Source organism: Meles meles, chromosome 3 (genome assembly GCF_922984935.1).
Source record: "Meles meles chromosome 3, mMelMel3.1 paternal haplotype, whole genome shotgun sequence".
Lineage (NCBI taxonomy): Eukaryota > Metazoa > Chordata > Mammalia > Carnivora > Mustelidae > Meles > Meles meles.
This window is the reverse complement of record NC_060068.1, coordinates 177,010,321-177,032,129: the sequence shown is the minus strand read 5'-3', so window position 1 is coordinate 177,032,129 and position 21,809 is coordinate 177,010,321. Positions and strand designations below refer to the sequence as shown.

The following is a 21,809-nucleotide window of genomic DNA, read 5'->3' as shown; positions in this document are numbered from 1 at the left end:
TTTGAGAGAATGTTTTCTAGCAGTGAGCCAACAAAGCATCCCTTTGATCTTCTCTCTCGGTGCGCCCGGGGTTCGACGCCACGGATGTAGGGTTATTATGCCTTTAGCGAGTACTATCTACTGCCAGTACGTGCTGAACATCGTGCCCATTTAAGTTAAATTTTTCTAAAAAATACATTTTTGAAAAATGAGTGGGCCATGTTATCCAGATCTGTATGTCCAAATGTTCCCCATGAAGACTGAGCTTAATTATCCCCTTTTAATAGAACCAAATTAAGTGAGCAACTATCCACAGAGCCCTTTCCTTTGCATAATTAGCCAGGTGTTATAGTAATAATAATAAATGAAAGAATTCAAGATACAGACCCTGATCTCAAGGTGCATTCGTATGGGGGCAGAGGAAAAGACAAAGGCATACATAGAAGTTCATCTTTTAATTCTCAAACTCGAGACAATCAGAAATAGAACTTAAAGGCAAAACAATATTCATTCTAAAACTGACCCAGTAGAAAATGAAAGTAGTAAAATCCACTCCTTCTAAATATAATCTTTATGCTTTCCTAGTGAGTTTCCAAAGACTGGACACTCGATGAGGACAGAATCTATGCAGGAGACACACAGACAGGCTAAGGCGGCGGTTCCTCAACTCAGTGGCTACCCTGGGCTGATGAGCCACGGAGATTCCTGAGAGGCTCTCTGATCCACTCAGCTCCCGGTCTCCCGGGAATAATAAAGGGAGCCTGACTCCCTTTATTAGGTCTTCAAGGAGTCCGTTTCCACCAGTGTCTGCTTCTCCCATGACCCCACTGACCTCATTCATGCATAGAACTTCTGAGTCTGCAAAATTTCCTTGATCTTTCTAACATTTCATCTTGTGTGAGATCATTATTGCCATCTTTTTAGAAAAGAAAATGCAGGTTATAGGATGTGTTCCTGTTTGCAGCCAGTAAATACTAGATATTATTACTTTGGACATTATGCAAAGATATGTTTCCAAGGTTTTGTCCTACAGATCAGCACATATTGGGGCATCGAGGCGAAAACTAAAAGTTATCCTTTCAAAGTATCTGGTTAGAATGTTTAAGTTTATATGAAATAATAGATGCACCTTTGGGCGTTTTTTACTTTAGAAATTCTGGTGAACTGACTACATATAAGAAAATCCTCTTCCTGGTTCAAAACTAGGAACTGCAGAAAAAGAAGGTATTTGTTCTTACGTGTGCGGGGATCCACCTCAAAACCAACGTTAGCTGTAGGTTGTATCAAAGTGCTTCAAATCTTTATACCCATTGCGGCTGCCAGTATTTTAGGTAAAGCAGAGATCTGTGTTCCTTCTCCACCGTGGGGCTGCCATACCTTTCGTTATACCTGAAATACACCAGAGTCCCTCCTAGATGATTAATTACCCAGAGTCAGGGATTAAATGGCTATCTCCAGGCATCAGTAGGTAGGCATGGTCAAGGACAGGGATCTCTAGTAACAACAGCACAAAAGAGCAAATCCAAGAGCTACAGGGAAAGCCTTCTCGCAGGACAGCAAATAAATGAGCCGAAACTGGGAATGTTCTGGGTCAGAGAAGCTGGCTCTTACAGGAGGCTCCATCGCCTGTAACATCGTGCTCTCCCGAAGCAAGAAGACTCAGGCTTTCATTTGCAGTAAGGACCATGCATAGATACAGAATCGGTGTGTTCCACAATTAAATATGAATTTGTTGCCTCCCTACATGTCTGGGCCTATAGCAAAGGCTGGGAATAAGACTGAGCCCACAGTGTGGGTATGAACATGGTTGAGTAACCAGAGATCCACGTTCCTTCCACAAGACGATCTACACCAAAGAGAATGTGTCCTCAAGAGGGTGAGGAGAGAACCAGTGGGACCAGTGCAAGCCAGGAGAGTCAAAGGATAGTCATACATTTGTAAAGTGGACAAAGCAAACTAATATTTTTTACATTTAAAAATGGTCAGTAATAGGTAAGTAATAAATCAATCTATTTGATTGATTAGCAATTTGCACTTCTTACCCAAACTGTACTTAACAAGAACTAGGAAATAAATTCTGAATGTAATTTTCTTAGTCGGTATTTCTGAATCTCTCTCTGTTCTTCAGCTAATGTGTAGGAGATACGTGACATATTATTTGATCATTAAAATATAATAAATACTTCTTGGGATGCCTGGGTGGCTCAATCGGTTGAGCATCCGCCTTTGACTCGGGTCATGATCCTGGGATCCTGGGATCCAGTTCTGTGTCGGGCTCACTACTCCTCGGGGAGTCTGCTTCTCCCTCTCCCCCTCCTCCTGCCCGTGGTCTCTCTCTCTCTCTCTCTCTCTCTCTCTCACTCACTCTTGCTCTCTCTCACGTGCTCTCTCTCTTTCAAATAATAATCTAAATATATATATGTACATATATATATAATAACTTCTTACTACAAATTTCCACTAGGCCAATTCAAAAGCTACAGTATAAATACAAATTGCAAAGATCCTTCTGACCATTTACTTATGGTTTTTGCTGAGAATTTATTCCCAGAGTAAAAGTAAGAAATGCACATCAAGTGTAAAGTGCAGTCTGCCTTCAGCTCAGGTCATGATCTCAGGGTCCTGGAAGGCAGGACCCTGTATCCAGCTTCCCACTCAGTGGACAGTCTGCTTCCCCCTCTCCGCCTGCCCCTTCCCCTAACTCATGCTATCTCTCTCACTCTCAAATGAATAAATAAATTTTAAAAATCATTAAAAAAAGTTAACTCTTAAAGTTCGGAATAATCAGTTACAAGGGTGCAAAAAATGGGGTTTGGGGGCAGCAACAGAAGTCACTGCAAACACAAGGTTCATGCTGTTTGCTGGGCCACTAGGGCTGAAGTCCTCTGTCTCTGAACCCGGAGTCTCCTGGCTTCGGCCAGCCTCCACGGAAATGCGGCAGGATAACCATTAGCTTACAATTGGGTTCAAACCCCTTCACGGTTTTTGACAGGAAGGCAGCGACTGCCTTCCACATCCACTAATTTCTGTTCACAGAAACTAGGCCAAGGACTAACACTGAGGCCTCATATCCACACGGGAGGCCCAACTGGTGAGAGTTTTAGCCTCTAACCCAAATCAGTTCTCCACCCACCAGACTCTCTGATGGATTTGAGACACGCAGTGTTCGCTACGCTGTCTCTGCCTGCTGGGGTTCCTATAACAAAATACCATAGACCAGGTGGCTTAGGAGCAACAGGAGTATTTTTCTGACTGTTCTGGAAGCTGGAAGCCCCAAATCGGGGTGTGGCGCAGTAGGATGAGAACCGTCTAGGTTGCCGACTTCTCCCTGGATCCTTACACAGTGGAAGAGTCCAGGGAACTTTCTGGGATCCCTTTTATGAAAGAACTAATCCCATTGCGGGGGGCGGGGGGGCAGCAGGCTCCATCCTCATGGCCTGATCATAGCCCGACAGCCCTCGCCTACTGTCATCACCCTTAGGGGACAGGATTTCGACATGGGAATTCTGGGGGACCACGAACATTCAGACCGTGGCATAAGGGATGTAAGATTATTTAAAAGAGAGAAGGAACTGAGGATGAAAATAATACGCCTTTCTTCTGGGCACAGCAATACCTTACCGAGGAAATAAGGCCGACCAAATGCGAGCGTGCTGGGCAAAAATGCCGGTCTCCCTCTGGACACTGCTCCCTTGGAACTCAACACATTCCCACTGATCCTTAGAAACGATGTGGGTGTCACAGAACATTCCTGGTTTGACACCAAAATGCCAGAGCTGCCCATCTAGTTTTAAATGTATTCCCTTTCTTCCTTTCTTTTAAGATTTTTGTTTTAAAATAATCTCCACAGCCAACATGGGGATCGACCTCACAGCCCCAAGACCAAGGGTCGCGTGTCCCACCGCCTGAGCCAGCCAAGCGCCCCCAAGTGTATTTTCTACACAAGTGCCGTATAGTCTTTCTATAAAAGCATCATTTTTTTAACACCCAAAGAAGCTGTCCAGTTGGGAGGTCGTCGCGCGTGTGAAAATCCAAGAGGGTATTCAACAGACTTGCTTCGTATGAACGTCTTCATGAGCAGCTGGGACTTTCTTCCTTCCTTCCTTTTTTTTTACGAGTGTATTTATTTGACAGACAGAGATCACAAGTAGGCAGAGAGAGAGGCAGGCAGAGAGAGAGAGAGGGAAGCAGGCTCCCTGCTGAGCAGAGAGCCCGATGCGGGGCTCGATCCCACGACCTTAAGATCATGATCTGAGCCAAAGGCAGAGGCTTAACCCAATGAGCCACCCAGGCGCCCCATGCTGGGTCTTTCTGCGAGATTCTAGTGGCTAAGTGGTTTCAGCAGACAGCACTACAAGGGGGCGTCCTCGGGCTTTGACAGTAGTCTTTCCTTTCCTGGCGAAAATCGGGCTGATCCATGTGGTTTCTCTAAGTCCTGCCTGTAGGAGTGTCTTCACAAGCAAGACGAGGGAAGAGCGGGTGCTCTGTTCCTGCCCCGCACAGGCTCCCCCCAGACCACTCAGGGCACCGTGGTTCTGGGGACAGAGATGAGCGGGCCCACAGTGCGACCCCAAGTGGGAGGGGCCAGCCTGAGCCAAAGTCAAATGCATCACTTCTCACATCTTCTTACTCACATCTGGTCAAAATTGACATTTTCCCAAACCGTAAACCGTCCCAAATTTGGAAGAGGGAAATCTGGGGGAGAAAAATGTAAATAAGACTTCTAAGATTATTCCCAAGAGAGCTTTGCCTAATGAGAACAAATCGATGGTTGTGTCAGAAGAAAACGATGTGGGGAGATCACACCAGCAACGCTGTCGTGTCCTTCAGCAATTTTAACGGCCAAAGAATGACTTTTGCCCCCAGACTAGCTTAGCAGTCCCCGGTGCTTGCCCTGATAAAACCCCCAGAGGTTATACATCGAATGTGGTTACTCTGAACTACACAACGCCAATCCTCTCTTCCACCAAAAGTATCACCAGTTCCTTCCACTAAAGCATCCATGTCTTTTCCCTCTCGGTGAGAGGACAGTCAGGAAGAGGGTTTTCCCAGATAGCTTCGGTGCTAAAAGGAGAGGAGAGAATTAAGAAGGCTTACCTCCTCCTTAACTGTTCTTCACAGAATTTGTTTTCTCTTGATATGCTGAATATCTGTTTACTCATTGATGACGGGCTCTCCCTCCCTCACACACACACACACACACACACACACTGGAATGGAAGCCATCGGAGGAAGGTCAGTGGTTATATCCCTAGCATGCCCTTACACAGGGGGCACCAAATATTTCTTGAATGAACTTTTGAGCCAAAAGTAAAGTCCATTAATGAAGAATGTGTAACTGCATGCTTTGATGAAACGCGTTTTAGAGGAAGCTTAAAGATACTATAACTATGGCGGTTTATCCCATCAGGAAGCTCTAGAAACTTCCACCTAGACTGTCCACAAAAGGCCATGACTGTTTCGAAGCAGCTCCCTCTAACAGAGAAGCTGCAGTGAAAACAGCCAAGAGAAATATTATTATATGACTTTTTCACATCAGAAAAAGGTCCAATTTAGCCCAGCTAGTAAGTGACAGGGTCAAATTTGAAATGCAGAGTCGTTAGAATGTGAAGCCTATGGTCTGTCCGCTCGACACGCCTGCCTGCCTGCTGGTAATCGGGCTGAAACTATCGTCCGCCCGGAGTATTCTATTTGGTAAAGTGACCCGAGGCAGGCCGGGCCTGCAGAACTTTCATTCTTCACTTGTTACCGATGGGCGTACATTTCCCTGATTTACAGGTTAGTCCACGAGGGTGTTTTCCAAGCCCATAAAACCACACACACCCTGTAACCCACTACCAGGAAGGACACTATTCTGAGCAGCCTATTTGAGATAATCAATGCTCATTTGTGTTTTAATATGCATGAATAAAAAGGCCTTAAAATAGCCTTGCATACGAATCCAATATTTGTCTTTTAAATGACCAGTTAATCTGGTATGGTCTTCTAAACGCACTGGCTTATTAAAGAGAGTATCACAGGGAGCCACTTTTCTTTCCTCCTTTAGCTCGGTGTATCAGAGACTTACAGGGACAGGATATTTCTCTCCGAAACACTTGGAGCCAGTGAAGCCAAAATGTTACCGAGACGCAGTCAGCCTCCGCGCCCCACGGAGAATGATGAGGTCCTAATGGTAACCGGCCCGGAGACAGTTAACAGCAGTGGTTTCTCAAGAAAATCATCACCACTGTTTGCAATGCCTCAAAAACCATTATGCTCACGTACGTTTTTATTTAAAATAAAATACAACAATAATAATAACAAAGGCTTGCATATCTTGAGGCTTGCTGCCTCCCCTGGTGTTTTCCAGGACAAGCCCGACCCTGCTGGGACACACTTCGCTCCGGGACGGAGTCCGCTGGAGCAGCAATGGTGGAGGAAGGAGCCAGAGCTCAGCGTCTCCGTCACTAGGCGTACCGCACCGTGTCTGTGACTTGGGCTTGAGTGTCACGGCGTCCTCTGCTAGAGCTGAAGGAGGGTCGCGGTAAAAGCTGTGTCCGCGAACGTCTACCTGCCGCTTCAGGATACCAAGCATCTAAGCATGTTACCGGTGGGGACGATCCATCTTCAGAAGAGCCCAAAAGGAGGTGCTGTTCTTGTCCTTGTTTTACAGAGGACGGGCTTGAGCCAGAGCAGTCAGTATCTTGCAGGGCATCACACAGCAAATCAGTGATGAGCAGTGATTGGGCCATGAGCGTCTCTCCTGGAAGCCGCCGCCGCTCGTCCCTCCTGGGCTGCTTCGCCTTCCTTAGTTTCTCCCTAAAACTGTCTGTGTTAGACACCGTTCCTCTTTCCTCAACGTGTAATGGCCTGCTTGACTCTTGGCTAGCGCTCAAAGGCAGACGCACTCTCTTGTATTCTAACTTGATAAACTGGATGTTAATTATTGGGGATACCCAGGGCAGGCAAAGCTGGAGACAGGACCGAACACAGAGAGGCCACCCGAAGTTAAGTGCACGGAGGCCGAGGGACAACATGCCTAGGACAGTCTGGTTGACCTCGGAAGGACTTAAGTTCCTTGGACTCCAATGGGAGGCATCAGGAATGTTCACTGAACTGGCCCTTTAGTCACCTCGAAGGAAAATAACAACTGATTTTTAAATTATTGAATAATTCTGTGCCTTTGATGTTTCTATTGCCTACAAACATTTTTCTATTGATATTATGAAAAACCTAATGTAAGGTGCATAGCTAGAGAGAACCACTTCCCACCACTCTCCTGTCCCTGCAGGTTCACGATGGCCCTGCACGTGCACTGGCTGTCAGGGGTCCTGCGGGCCCACCTCCTCGCTGGGGAAGGGGCAGAGACTGGATGAAGTTGAGGGAGGCTGGCTCAGTCGCTCCCGACCATCCCAGCTCTGCCCAGCCGTCTAGGGCTTCCTCATCCGTCAGGGAGTGCTCAAGTTCAAGGGTGTTTGGAAGAGATACGTTCCAGGAAATAGATGCCCCACGGTGCCCTAGGAGAGTGTGTCTTTTCCATTAAGTCAGAGTAAAGAATGGTGAAGGAGGAACAGGGGCAAGAGTCCACGGGGTAAGGGGTGGGCTCACAGGCCCTCTCACCCCCTCTCTGGAACCAAGAGGAGCCGCAGGCAGCCTGCCTGGATTCACACAGCGCGAGAAGTCACGTGTCAGCACTTAGCCAGGAAGTCCTGAGCCCTGGGGAGCTGCTGGCCTGTCCTCGGCGTGCCATTTGCTTCTTTTATGTAGGCTGGGAGGATCTTTTTCCTTGGTTGGCCTTTCCTCCACAGCGAAGGGGTCAGGACAAGATTCAGACTGAGGTCTGCAGGGAAATGGGGAAAGAAGCAAGCTTGGCCTGCTTTGGGATCTAGTCCCTGACCCAGCAACACGCGTCTGCGTTTGCTTCAGATGAAGGGGAGGGGTGGAGGGAAGGGAAGCAGAGGGGAATGGGGGCTGGCGGAGAGAGGCTAAGTTGGGACTGGGGCAAAGGCCCAGTAAAGTGTTCCTGTACCTGGCCTTGGCCTTGGGCTCTGTATTGTTACTTCCTTCCAGATCCTGGCAGATGGTAAATGCTCAGAAATAGGAGTCAAGTGTTCCTAAGCTTCCTGCTCTCAACCGACACAGCTTACGATGCTTAATACAAAATTAACCCTGATGAAGTATCTCATCCATTCATCCAGAATCGAGAAACCATTTCCTGAAACTGGATGCAATTATTGCCCACAGAGCACCAATTCTGGGCCCACGCTCAAAAGATGTATTTGTTACCTATACACCAAAGAGTTTCTAGAATAACAACACAATCACAGTGCATTTCAGAGCATCATTATCATAAACAAACATGAAGACAAAAATATGGCAAGGCCGCCCTAAAGGAATAGGACTTTCATCACCCACAATCCACCCATCTCTTTTAAGAAAATAACAACAAATCTTGCCATATTTTATTTCAGCTCAGAAATAAATGTTTGAAACCTTAGTACCAATTTCTAAAAGTTAAGACATTTTTAAAAAAATTTTTAAGGCATTTTTTTTTTTAAAGACAGAGTTGTTGGGCTTCAGCTCTCTCGGACTCTGGTGGGGGTCCTCAGGAGGCACAGCCACTGTGCAGATGTGGGGTTCACGAGCTCTACTGCTCGGCCCACAATATGGCAGCGGGGAGCAAAACAGCGTGGAACAGTACATGAGCCTCATATCACAAAGCTGTCAGCATACATAGCCGCTCACTTCCCCTGGGTGTGTCATACAAGTACCGTAGTAACAACTCTGACCCAGTAAACGGGTCAGACCTGGGCCCATGAAGACCCAAGACCGGATGTTGGAGTGGACTTGAACTGTGAACATCAAAGGCAATGTTCTGACCGTGGCTTGGGCTGGGTTGGGTTCACAGCGTCAGCATGTGGTTTGGTTCTGAATTTTGTGTATCTGCTCTGTGTATATGATTAACAATTACAGACTCGCTCTATCAACAGATGTATTAGTGACTGCAAGCTAAAAGGAACCTAGTGAAAATGTGTGCCGGCTGCCATGATGATAATGGCACAATCAAAGGAGTAAACGCAAATCCGTGGGCGTGAACGGAAGCACAGAAAGGTCCCAGCTCTTCCCTGGGGAGGGAAGGATGCCTGCGTTTTGCTGGTGCCACCTGGTGGGGAGCAAGGGAGAAGGGACGCCAGCTGGCCCCAAACGTGAGGACCGCCCCACCACCACCACCAGGAGACTTCGCAAGAATCCAACGTGTTACTACTCTTAAAATGCCCAACCCTGATGACGGGTGGAAGAACAATTATTTTCAGGGAGAACATCCAGTATTTTAGTGTTGGTTCTATATTCTCTTTCTGTCCCCACCTGAGTCAACCCACTACTGAAAGAAGTCATCAAATGCGAAATTAAAAGAAAAAGCAAAAAATATAGAAATGACGTATAGAAATGACGGATGTATCTGGCATTGAATGCACTACAAAATCACAGAAATCGTCCTATTAATAGTGGCACGAAGCAGCATTGCTCCGTACAGAACGTGACAAATGCCTCACTGATCTAGTTGTCTAGATATGTTTTCTCCCCCACCCCCATTAAACTGCAAGCTATTCGAAATCAGAGAAACACCTCTTATATCTCTAAATATCAGTCAATGCCTGTGCATTGGCCCTACAAATAAGCTCACGTCGGAACATGAAGTTTGACGACCGATCTCTCATCTCATGGTCCAGAACGGACACTTGAAACTGTAGCCACAGCAGATCAATAACAAAAAACAAAAAACAAGAAACAAAGAAATCATCACTACACAAATATTGCCATTATCTTAAATGGGTTTGCCTTAGAAGTCAACCTAGTTGTGTACCATCAACTTCCACCCACCCAGGACAAAAACCAAACTCCAAACGGACCCCAGAGCGCAAAACGCTTCTATCACACAGTAAGGGAATGAGGAGAAACGGAGATAAGAGACTGTAGGCAAAGTGAGTAAAAAGCCCAAAGCTAGTGGTGTCTAGAAGAAGGAAAGGGGTGCTTTACAGAGATAGGTATATAAATGAATGGAAAACACGAATGAGAAAAGAGATGGGATGGGAACCTCCCTTAGCAAGCACCCATCTGTTACTCACATTTTAATATCTTCTGTATCACCTACAGCACGCCATCTGCAATTAGGAAGAAATTGCAAGTTTTTTAAGACGTTACTGTCAACAGGCCAACCACAGAGCCCGGTGCAAATCACTAAGTCAATTCAGCTCTGTTTTATAAAGTTTTGATTAATCGTCAATTCCGTCTGTGTTATGATAATACATTACTAAACACAACACATGGCTCAGTCTCCATCATTTACAGATTGGCCGCGTACTGATCATGACAAGGGGGCGGAGGCCAGCCCCACGGGGCCTCTGAAGCCACATTCCTTCCAAATGATAGGGAAGCTTCTGCTCAGAAGACACGTGGGAAGAGCTCTCTGGCCAAACACCAAACCTTCCAAAGGTTTCAGCCTGGTAGGACTCGATGTGTACATTTCTCACCAGTGTGCACCTTGTTATATAACCAAGAAGATTCATTTTTCTCTCGACTGATCCAGACATCACCATTCCACTGGCAGGGACCACACGGAGCCAATCCAGGCTGGCCAGGGACAATGGCCCAAACAGAGGTGCCCTGGGTAGCCAGAGCCACATAAAATCCAAGATCCCCAGTTAAATTTGCTTATCAGATAACCAATGAACAACGTCAGTGAACAACCGTATCACCTGCAATGTCTGGGCCATACTTAGCCTACAGTGTTTACTCTCTCCGGCAACCCTATCCACACAGCTGCTTCAGGCTGTGGTCTGCGCCTGGCCCTGCCCACCCTGTTACTTATTTCAGGAGAGAAACACCTTTGCAGCCAAGGGTCAAGCACACTTGCTCCCTCATGGGTCTCTCTACCTTTCTGGCTCTGGCCCACGCATCCCTTCTAAGCTGGATCCTTACTCCGTGAGAATCTTTCATCAATATCTTCAGAAGCTAAACTGCTCATCAAACATCAAACCAAATCCCTAGCAAAAAAATTAGCCATCCTTGTCTTCATGCAAAAACCCAGACACTGATGTAACGGCCACTGTGTGAGGCTAGAATTTCTTACACTGATTTTTTGATATTTCTGATTATATAATACAAAGACTAGGGGAAAAAATTAATTAGCAACCTTCTAAGTAAGACTGGTTTTCTCCAACTAAAACCCATTTGATTCACAAAATATATCATCAGTTTCACAGAACAGTGTTGAAAGGTCTACGAACACAACTTAAGCTCTAACCTGTCAATAAAATTTTAATACACCATAGAAAAATAAAATCCATGCTTATTTACATTTTCAAATGTAGGAGGCTGAGATAAGAGAACTTAAAATGCTAATAAATTATCTTTTACTCTAAAGACGGATATCAGAACATATGTATGTGTGTCTGAGGGAGAAAGTGTGTGTATAAAATATTCTATTATAGGGACTCCTGGGTGGCTCAGTGGGTTAAGCCTCTGCCTTCAGTTCAGGTCATGATCTCAGGGTCCTGGGATCGAGTCCCACATTGGGCTCTCTGCTCAGCAGGGAGCCTGCTTCCTCCTCTCCCTGCCTTCCTCTCTGCCTACTTGTGATCTCTGTCAAATAAATAAATAAAATATTTTCTAAAATTCTATTATAAATTATATACACACAACCACACGCTCTTCTGGGTGCTTCTCTATGTGCAGAATAAAAAAGGGAATAGTTACATAAACAATGAATTTTGGAACACTGAAAAATAAAATTTAATTTTAAAAAAGGGAATAGTGAGGCACCTGGGTGGCTCAGTGGGTTAAAGCCTCTGCCTCCAGCTCAGGTCATGATCTCAGGGTCCTGGGATCGAGCCACACACCAGGCTCTCTGCTCCGTGGGAAGCCTGCTTCCTCCTCTCTCTCTGCCTGCCTCTCTGCCTACTTGTGATCTCTGTCTGTAAATAAATAAATAAAATCTTTAAAAAAAAAAAAAAAGGGAATAGTAAGCCGGCAAAGGAAAGCATCTAGAAGCCTCATGAGGAACCGGAAGTTTGCAAACAGGAACAAACACTGAGGCTGACCCCGGAACCCCTTCCCACCTCCCCTACACAATCATAGCCCTAGCCTCGTGCACTAGGGAAGCTGGTGGCCATCTCCCGGTCCCTTGCTTCAGGTCATCCGCCATGGTTTCTGGCCAGTGGGAGGTGAACAGCAGGCACCAGGGGAAGTTGGGGAATTTCTTCCAGAGGAGGAACTGGAGGGCCCGCCCCTCACACCACCCTCCCCTCCCTCTTCCTGCTGGGATACAGGCTGTCAGCTGCAGGAGAGGGGGCAGCCTTCTTGTACCCTACATGTGCCAAGCAGGAGTAGAGACAAAAGCCACACATCAGGGATGGCAGAGGGAAGGACAGAAGAAGCCCGGGAGCCAACAAGTCCCCCCAAGAGTGCCCCGCCATCCCTGGGCACACAGATTGCTACACAACGATGACATGGGTCTTACTTGGCTGCTCAGCCATAAATTGAGTCTTCGGGTAGAGGCAACTGAACATTTTCCTGACAGTTTTACAAAAGGAAGACTTAAAACTTCCTGTTTATCTGCCTACAGGAAATGGAACTTGTTCAATTTCTGGATCATTCCACTGGAACTACTTAAACATGTCATGGAATTCAGGTACCTACATTTTTTTTCCAGGCATAGGGACAGGATTTAAAATGATCAAAGCCACCACAGAACCAAAGGAGACAAGCATCTCATCAGGAGCATTCTGAGTAAACTCTCACTCTCGGCTCCCAAATACCATTTTTTTTTTAAATTTTTAACCTAAAAGGACAATACTGTGGAAACACATGCAGGGTCCGCGCTGAGGGAAAAAGAGAAGTAACAGCTCCCTGCACCCAACGTGGGTAATATTTCCTGGGGGCAGAGTTTATTGATCCGTGGCCGTGAAGATGCGGGAGAGGAAACATGTCCAGGCACACACGGAAATTTACACAGAAGCAGAAACAGTCACCGCTCCGTAACACAGACCCGGTTGTCCTCGCGTGTGGGATATCATCCCCCTTGGAACAGGCACCCGCAGAGGCATCGCGTGGCCCAAGATAAGGGGATGGGCACCGCGCTTGTTCCTGGGCACGTCGCTTGTCCCCTGGCACCATCCCAGCGAAACCAGCCAGCACAGTCCCAGTGGGAGGCCCCTGGCTTGCGGTCCCCAATTCCAAGGAAAGGCACGCGGCACGTCTGGGAAATCCACCAGAGACATGCTGCCCGAGGACACAGAGGCCACTCCGTCCTGAAATACCCTTCCCGGAGGGTTCCATCGGGGGCAGACAGCAGGAGGAAGGAGAGATGGGAGGGGGAAGGAAAGGTGAGTGTCAGGGATGAGCAGATCTCCTTCGGGTCTTAGATTCCTGGAATGTTTTCCCAAAGGGACACCAGAACTCTAAACCCCGATTAAAACCAGGGGTACCGAGTTTTCCTCCAGAGAAGTCATTTCCTGGGTCATTTTGCACTATGCTTTGCATACGGTACGTTCCCCGATGGGGAGACTATGGGAGATCCCGGAGTCGCTGGGGCAGCACTGGCCATGAGAGGGACCAGCACCTCTGGCCTCTCCAGGATTTAAACAAAGAAGGGGAGCAAGAGTGAGAGAATTCAAAGCGGTTTGAATGCTCTCGCCCATCTGCGGCACTCAGCAGCCGCAAGGGGGGCACTCCAGGCATCCCCGCCCCACAGGAGGCTTCCCCAGCACGGCACCTGGTGCCACCTGCGGGAGAGCCACCCTCCTCCATGGGAACATGGGGAGAGACTGAAGGCAGGAGGAGGGCTGCGGCAGAGGAGGGAACAGAAAAGCAGCCCTGGGATCCAGACTCGGGTGATTTCTTGGACACACAGCCGGCCAATGCGTGAAGCCTGGGCTGCCTGGAGAGCTGGTGTCCTCGGGGACTGTGTGCCCAGGCAAAGCTCCCGCCAGCGGTCTGCAGGGCCAACACGGGGGACAGGCATCACAATGCTTGGTCCCATTACCAAACGTCACGGAGCAGACTCGCGCCCACATCCTTGGGCTAACCTTGAGTGCTTTGACATTTGTGTGAGGCCAGCCCCACGGATGTTAAATAACATGGTAAAGTTGTGTACGTTCCACGTTTATAAACGAACACTCGCGACACTAGATGCCTTGTCGTGGAGGAAAGTCAGCACAGCCGCCCCACTCCTAAAATGACGTCATTCTGGACTAAGGATAGCGAACTCGGAAGCCCAGGCACCTGGGGTTAGTATAAAACTGCTTATTGTCGTGAGACAAAGATGAACTTCAAGCCACAGATGTTTTCAAAACCCGACACTTGGTATCACTGAAGCCAGGAAGGGTCCAGAGTTCTGCGGGGCACAGAGAACGTGCTCAAGAAGAGGCAGCCGATGCGGACTCTCACGGGATATGAAGGGGTCACGGATTATGAATCGCAATCTTCCCCATGTTAATGTGATTAAACCGAAGAAGCACAGATGTTTATTTCTCACCAATTCAGTTTCCACAAAAGATGTTCGTTCTACAAACACAGCACTCATTTCAGACACGCTGGAGCCCCTGTCGTTTCCCAGAAACTTCCGCCAGCCCCAGGGACTCAGTGGGAGCAGGACACGGTCCTCATGCTCATGGGGATGGCTGCAGCGGAGGGAACAGAGAAGAAACCCATGAATGCAGACATGGAATGTAACAGCAGGTGAACGTCAGCGTGAAGAAGAACAGAGGACAGCGAGGGGACAGAGCGATGACATTCCTGAGCGGGTGATGCCGGAGCAGATTCCTTCCTGAAGGGAAGGAAAACCCGTGGGCGTCGCTCAGCAGCTGAGGGAAGAGCATGTTGGCGAGTACGTCTGGAGGAGAAAGTGGTGAATGGAGATCAACGAGCCCGAGGGCCAGGCCATGTGAAGCTTGGTCACTGGTGGGGCCTGAGTGGAGACGCCATATTGCTACTGAGGCCACCAGTGGAATAAGTCATGGTGCCAAGTGAACGGTATTTTGTTGGGTTTCCTTTTCATCCCATCTTCATTTTTCAACCTATGACCTCATCCCATGGCTTAGACTTTCCTCTCTGTTTTCCTAATCCCCTGTACTTGGTTTAACGGCCTGATGATGCCCAACCATCTTCAGCATTCCCATAACTGCATTTTTGACAGCAATCAAAATTCATCACCTCGTAATTTCTCCTGAACAAAAACTGCAACAAAGTTCATAGCTAAAGAATTAAAAGTCTGAGTTGCCTTCGCTGTTCATCTTCTATCTAGGCAGAAAAATGCAACAACTTGTAGGAGGAAACATCTTCTGGAAACATCTAACATCACCACAACGATTAAGCAGTTTCACACGGCACTTTCCTCCTCCTCTCCTGGATCTTGCACTCATTTTATTAGTTCCCAAAAGACCAAAGGATCTCGCTTTCTACAGAGAGCTCTCTGAGTGTGGTTCACCCAATGAAGAAATCCATTTAGCACAACTTTTTTAATTGCCTTTCACGTATCTGTGACACAAACTTCCAAATTATAACCTCACTCCGTCAGCTGTTTCACTAACCACGGGGGGAAGGACTTGAAGCCAGCCTTACTGTTTGGGGGAAGAGGACATAGTCCGCCAGGTCAATCACAGCCTCGTACTGGGGGGAAGCACACAGACCAGAACCCTTTCTGAGGACACAATGGAGGCTGTTAAACCTCCTCTAGTCCCCCGACTTCCCTGAAGCCCTTGGAGGAGAGTTACTTGATCCCCCTCCTCAGGAAAACAGAGCAGTAGGAGGGCCAGTGCCCACACACACAGAGCCCCGACCCTTGAGCCCAGAGGACCCCAGAGAGGGAGCACATGGGCCAAAATGCCTCTTACGGCAGATCATCCCAGCAGGAAAACCAGATCTAAAGCTAGGAAGGTGGTCTCTTCTCTAATCGCTGCAAGAAGGTGCTCCTGGCTGGGTAGCGTGGTTTTCTTCCTTGTCTTTGACTTCCCAGTTCAAGATTTCAGTGATCGATAATAAGAAAGGCCTCAAAATGAGCAACTGGAGATTTCTCCCAGCAGATTAACTGCCACGCTAGCAGCTCGTCTCCACATTCATCAAGGACAGAGCCAGGCGAAGCATGCCAAAAACAAAACCAAAAAGTGTAAGGAGCTATCAAGAGGCCTGGCACTGCAGATGAGGGAAGGGGTTCCCGACCTCGTGCGAAAATTTCTAGTATAATTAAATTAACCCATCTGACCAGAATAATTTACATGAAGGCAACAGCCAGAGGAAAGAATAGAAGGGACCAGATAATTCAGGCTTTCTTTTAGGATCATTTGACGATGGGACTAGCATTAGCCGGAGGCCAATTCGTTGTGAAAGTTTAATTTTATATTAGCTGTAAAGAGGACACTCTTTTAGAAGACGACACCTATTGTTTTAACTTCAAACCCCTGGTTAGAAGGGGCCAAAATTTCCTGACTCCTTAGTTTGTCCATATCTACATTTAACTGCTATAAAATGTATTAATACATACTTAAAATTCTAGCAAGTTTTTTTTAAATAAAACAGTAATAGAAAGGGTCTCTTTTTGAAAACTTTGTTTCGGGCTTACAAACAACTATCATCAGACAATCTTACATAGCTCAGTTTTTAGAGCGACAACTGTTGGGCAACCCATTTAAGCAGGAGGCTGAGTCTAATGTACAACAAAGTGCACCCCATCGGGCAGGGTTGAAAGGAAAGGCCCTTCATCTCTTGCAGCTTCAAAATAAGGGATTGGAGACTACCGGGGCGGGAAATCTCTGCATGTGTTTGTTGTGGCCTTACTAAGTGTGGGCAAATATGGCAAGCAGCCATGTGGAGATGATAAATTCCATCAAAACCACGTCTTTCCAGCCGAAGCCACGGGCGAGCTTCCAAAACAGCAGATCCCAGCTCTGAGGTCCTGGAACACAATCAGCCTCCATCTCTATGAGTGTCCTGCCATGCTGACATCATGCCCCCCTTGCTGACGTCATGCTCCCAACTCTGCGTGCCCTCCCAGGATCACCATGGTTCCTACAGAAAACCCTTCTCTGTAACTCCTCTGAAGCATGGGCTTGTGCCTAAATAACCTTTAATATTAAGTAATTACTGAGTATTTATTAAGAGCTGATCTTATTGTTAAGTTCACTACAACTGATAATGAAATGGGTGTCAATTTCCATAGCATGATCAGTGTCTATGCCTGGTGGAGTTGGGATGAAAGGAGTAACGTAGCATGGGTGTTATTTTATGAGAAACAAAATAGTTTTAACAAGTTAGGTGGGTGCGTTCCACCCAACTGGATCTAAGTATGCTTTAACACTACAGTAAGAGAGCACGTGTTGGACTAGGGAACAAGGGACATTCGCCACTGCCCTAGAGTCTCCATTATCTTCGAGTCACTGTCACATCAGAACCACCCCAGAATACCTGGTGAAGATTTGACCAGTTCCTCAAAGAGAGGAGACGTCCGCAGTCTTAGGAAGCAATGCCATCTGGCGCAGTATGACATCCCGTTCACATGCCTACAACGTGCCTCCGTCACCTGCTTCAGGAACACATTGTCTGTCAGACGTGTTTTCCACGCCTTCTACACAATATGGCGACAGATGCTTATCACTTCTCCAGGATAAGCTCCTGAGCTCTTTCCTCATTCCTTGGTTTCCATATTTAATGCAACACCTGTAAAGACTCTGTCCTAAGTTCTCCGTCAGCCTACGAAGGAAGGCAACAGGCCCTGCAACTGCCACAGGGTGACCCAGGCAGGACTCGGGTTCCATCCCAGAAGTGTCTACATGGAAAGCTGTTCTTCTAGCACAAAGGGAAACGTGAGAAAGGCAGTGTGGGGAACACTTCTGGAATAGGATTAGGCCAGGGTAGCAAATGGGGAAAGAGGAGTCACTATGAGTGGGTCCTCTTAAAATCCAAAGATTTGAATTCCTGCCCCCACCCCAACGCCAGCAACAAGGAACACGCCGTCTCCAGTGTCTCACTGGGGCTGGGGCCTGGCTTCCTCCAAAGACAAAGCAGAAACCAGGGTCACCACCCTTTTCACCACGAAGCTCCCTCCGCTTACCACACCCAGCTCTCGCTGTGTCCTGTACACCGAGCCTCCTAAATTCCCGTTAACCGCACCCCTTTCCCTCTCACCATTGCCTCTAATAACAGCCGCCATCATATCTAGCTTGGGCTACTTAAAAGGCTCCCAAACTGGTCTCTCTGCCTCCAATCTCGCCCTCCCCCAACCCATTCTCTGAGCTGCGAAAACGGTGGTTTGTAAAACTCCTATGGAGGCACACCACTGGCAGAGGGGGCAATCCTGGCTGGACAGGGAGCGTCTGTTCTTCACTGCTCCAACTTGTCTCACACCCTGGCCCTCCAACACATAGCTCCCCTGCCTGCCCAACCTCTCCCGCTGGCCCACCTCACCTTCCCTGGTGTCCCCATAACAGCTTCCTCGGTAAAGCCTTTCCTGAACTCCCCCAACAACCACCTCCCCGAGCTATACGCTCTACTACCTTCTGGACTCGCCAGAGCCTCCTCCCACATCACTGCAGTTACTTTTATGACCTCCCATCTTCGTTGACATGATGGATGCGCAGTGAGATTCCACAGCCCCACCCGTCCCATCCAGCACCATGTTCTTGGTACATATTACAGAGTAAAAGTGCAATGATATGTAGCAAATGGAAAGTGAATTATAATGAAGAACCAGGGTTTAGAAGTGGCAACTAAACCAATGCCTTTACGAGAAGAGGGAAGCCAATTCATCTTGCAACCATGTACCAAACCCGGCCAAGCACAGGGTATCAGGTAGGTGTAAGCAGAACCCCACGACCACTCCCCAGAGCTGCAAAAGCAGGGACCATGGCAACTGATGACAGGCGAAACTGGATGGGACCTGAGAAGTCCACTTGCAGATTTCTTCCATGATCCACTACTATCCAGGGCTTAGTGCTTAGTAGGCATTCAACAGACGATTGTCGAATGAATGAATATTGGTTCTAGAGCCCCAGGATCCCTGCAGCACTATGCGGACAGTCTACTCACATGGGCCCAAGGCCGTAACAATCTAGTATCCTCAATTCTGTAAAAAGTCAGAACTTCACCTTAACACATAGTTTCTGGGTATGCCTTTAGGCAAATCAGCAGATCTCACTAGACTTCTTTTCAAACGATCCATTTACTCATCCACCAAAGAAATGAATACACTGTTGAGTAAGACAAAGTGCTTCCATCACGGACCTCACCGGAGTAGACAGAAACAAACAAGATATATACTAGAAAGCGTATTATTTCAAATACGATAAGAGGGAAGAGGAAACTAAGGGCAGAGGGAGAAGCAGCAGATTTCTCATGGGCATGGCAATGGGGTCTTTCCGATAGGGCATCCAGGAACGGACCCTCTGGGAAGGCAACATCCAAGAGACCAGGATGATTAAAAAGAAAATTAATTCCAGGGACTCTGCAAAGAACTTTAAAAGGAACTTAGAAGGAGCCTGAAGAGGGGCAGCTGGCTGGCTCAGTTGGTGGAGCTTGCAACACTTGGTCTTGGGGTTGTGAGTTCGAGCCCCATATTCATTGTGGGGATTACTTAAAAATAAAATTAAAAAATTAAAAATAAATAAATAATAAAATTAAATTAAAAAAAAAAAAAGAAGCCATATCATTTTACCCTCCATAACCTCCAACACGATGCCCGGCTCAGCTCATTCACTCATTCAATCTTCTGTTCACTTACTGTTTCACTGATTCCTTCAACAAAGGGCCACTGAGGATTTACAGGACACCACATGCTGTGGCAGATGATAATAAAGTAACTACTGGTTGTTGCTTAATTTGGAAGTTATGTGAATCTGAACACATAAATTCTCCAACACTGGACAAATTTTGACCAACACAATGGCAATTTCATATGATTCATACGTGATGTTTTCACTGTGGATTGGTAAGCCCAAACTACTGGGAGGTAAAGAGCATGTTTTAGAAACTTGCTTTTTCAAGTCCTTTGTAACTGCTCATTTACACAGCCTTACAAGATTCTCGTAGTTTCAGTTGCAAAGGAGTCGTATCTCTGAGCTGTGGGGTATTTTGAAGGAATCTTTGTTAGCCTTATTCCATTTATAGCTAATGATTAGAGTAAACGAAAGTGCATGTTCTTAAATTTATACTTCAGAACCTCCTTGCAACTTAATGCAAAGTTTATAGTATTTTCTGTGTACTGGTATACATGAGAATCCCTTCCACCTACTTCCCAACTAGAATTTCAACCTAGGTCTATCTTTCCAACCCCTCAGGAGAGAAATGCTGTAAAATATAATTTCAGGTACCAATACAAGAAACCCAGCTAAACAAATTTGAAGCATATTTTCGATGACAACCATCAGACACAAACACACAAAACTGCCAAATAAACTGAATCATAATCCATTCAGTCTACCATGCCAATTCCAACAGACCCATTGTCGGAAGCTGCTGTTGTCTTAACCCATCCAAATGTCACTCCACATTCCATGGCCACGAGTATCGAATACTGCCCGTCCTCCTATCAATATTAAAAGCTGGAAATAGTCTGAGTTCTCTCAGTTGCCATTGATGGCTCTTTCATTCATGAACTCATCTAAACCCTTACAGAATTCACATACAGTAAATAATTGTAATACAGTCCTTAACTCTTGGGGTGATGATGCACATTGCAGTTGGGTTTCCTACTGTGAAACATACTCCTGCAGACAGAAGCATATCACATTCAAGACACTTCTGATGTGGCAACCATGATTAATTACGCTCATTTCCGTTACTCATTATGATACAAAATTGGAGCAGATCTTATTCTCAGTTTACACTAAATCAAGGAGACACGTTCTTTTGACAACAGAACTAACTTTTTTGTCTGGCTGATTCAGGAGCCAATGTCAAGGGTGAAAACTCTCTGACATTTCAATGACCTACGCAATATCATTGTTCACTATTCGGAATCCAAAGGAGAAATCTCTCTGATGTACTGGAGACAAAGAGCCTGTTGAGAGAGTACGAGAACACCCAGCCCTGTGTCCTGAAAATATTCTCGTCCAGTACCTGTGCCCCAGTCCCGCTAACAACCAGGAATCCAACGGTTTGAGGGGCAATTCTGACAAATCACAGTACACAGCACAAATGCAAACAATACTATCTTCCATCAAAGTGTGGTTTCTCAGGGCGCCTGAGTGGCTCAGTAAGTTGGGTGTCCAACTCTTGGCTTCAGCTCATGGTCTCAGGGTCCTGGGATCAAGACCCGCATCAGAGCTCCACGCTCAGCACTGAGTCTGCTTGAGATTCTCCCTCTCCATGGCCCCTCCCCCTGCTCGTGCTGTTGCTCTCTCATAAATAAATAAATAAATAAATAAATAAATAATTTTTTAAATAGTGGTTTCTCTTCCCATTTGTTCTTCTTTGCACAGACACCTTATTCTCTCTTAGGCAGGAATTTAAGTTGGAAGAATCTGGAAACTTTCTTCATCGTATAGAGATGGATGAAGACTAAGGGGTTTGCATTAGTCTTAGGTTCCAGGCATCAGAGTTAGAGGAAGTCAGAGCCATGGTTCCTGGAACAAACAGGACCTGACAGAGCCTCCCCTCCCTCCATCTCCCTTGTTAACAGCTTAAGAGCAGAACTGATTCTTCTCCATGCTACCCAAAAAATAAGCAAGTATGCAAAAAGTTTACTTTAGCAGAATCAAAACACCTCCATAATGAAGCATTTCTTTGTATATAAAATTATACTTTAGGAACTGTTTCCACATCCCCAATCTTTCAGTCCTCCAAAGAATCCTGAGTGGAAG

At 46.7% G+C, this 21,809-nt stretch overlaps 1 protein-coding gene across 7 annotated transcripts in view; it reads right to left on the bottom strand.

The window, feature by feature from the left end:
• SEMA5A (semaphorin 5A) overlaps positions 1-21,809 on the bottom strand; it is a 465,678-nt gene that overhangs the window by 411,712 nt on the left and 32,157 nt on the right. The window contains exon 2 of one of the 7 annotated variants that reach the window (XM_045998963.1): positions 10,086-10,121. The exons of the other annotated variants lie outside the window; for them this stretch is intronic. The gene's annotated coding sequence lies outside the window, so the exon portion shown is untranslated. The remainder of the gene's footprint in view (positions 1-10,085; positions 10,122-21,809) is intronic. 7 annotated transcript variants of the gene reach the window in all.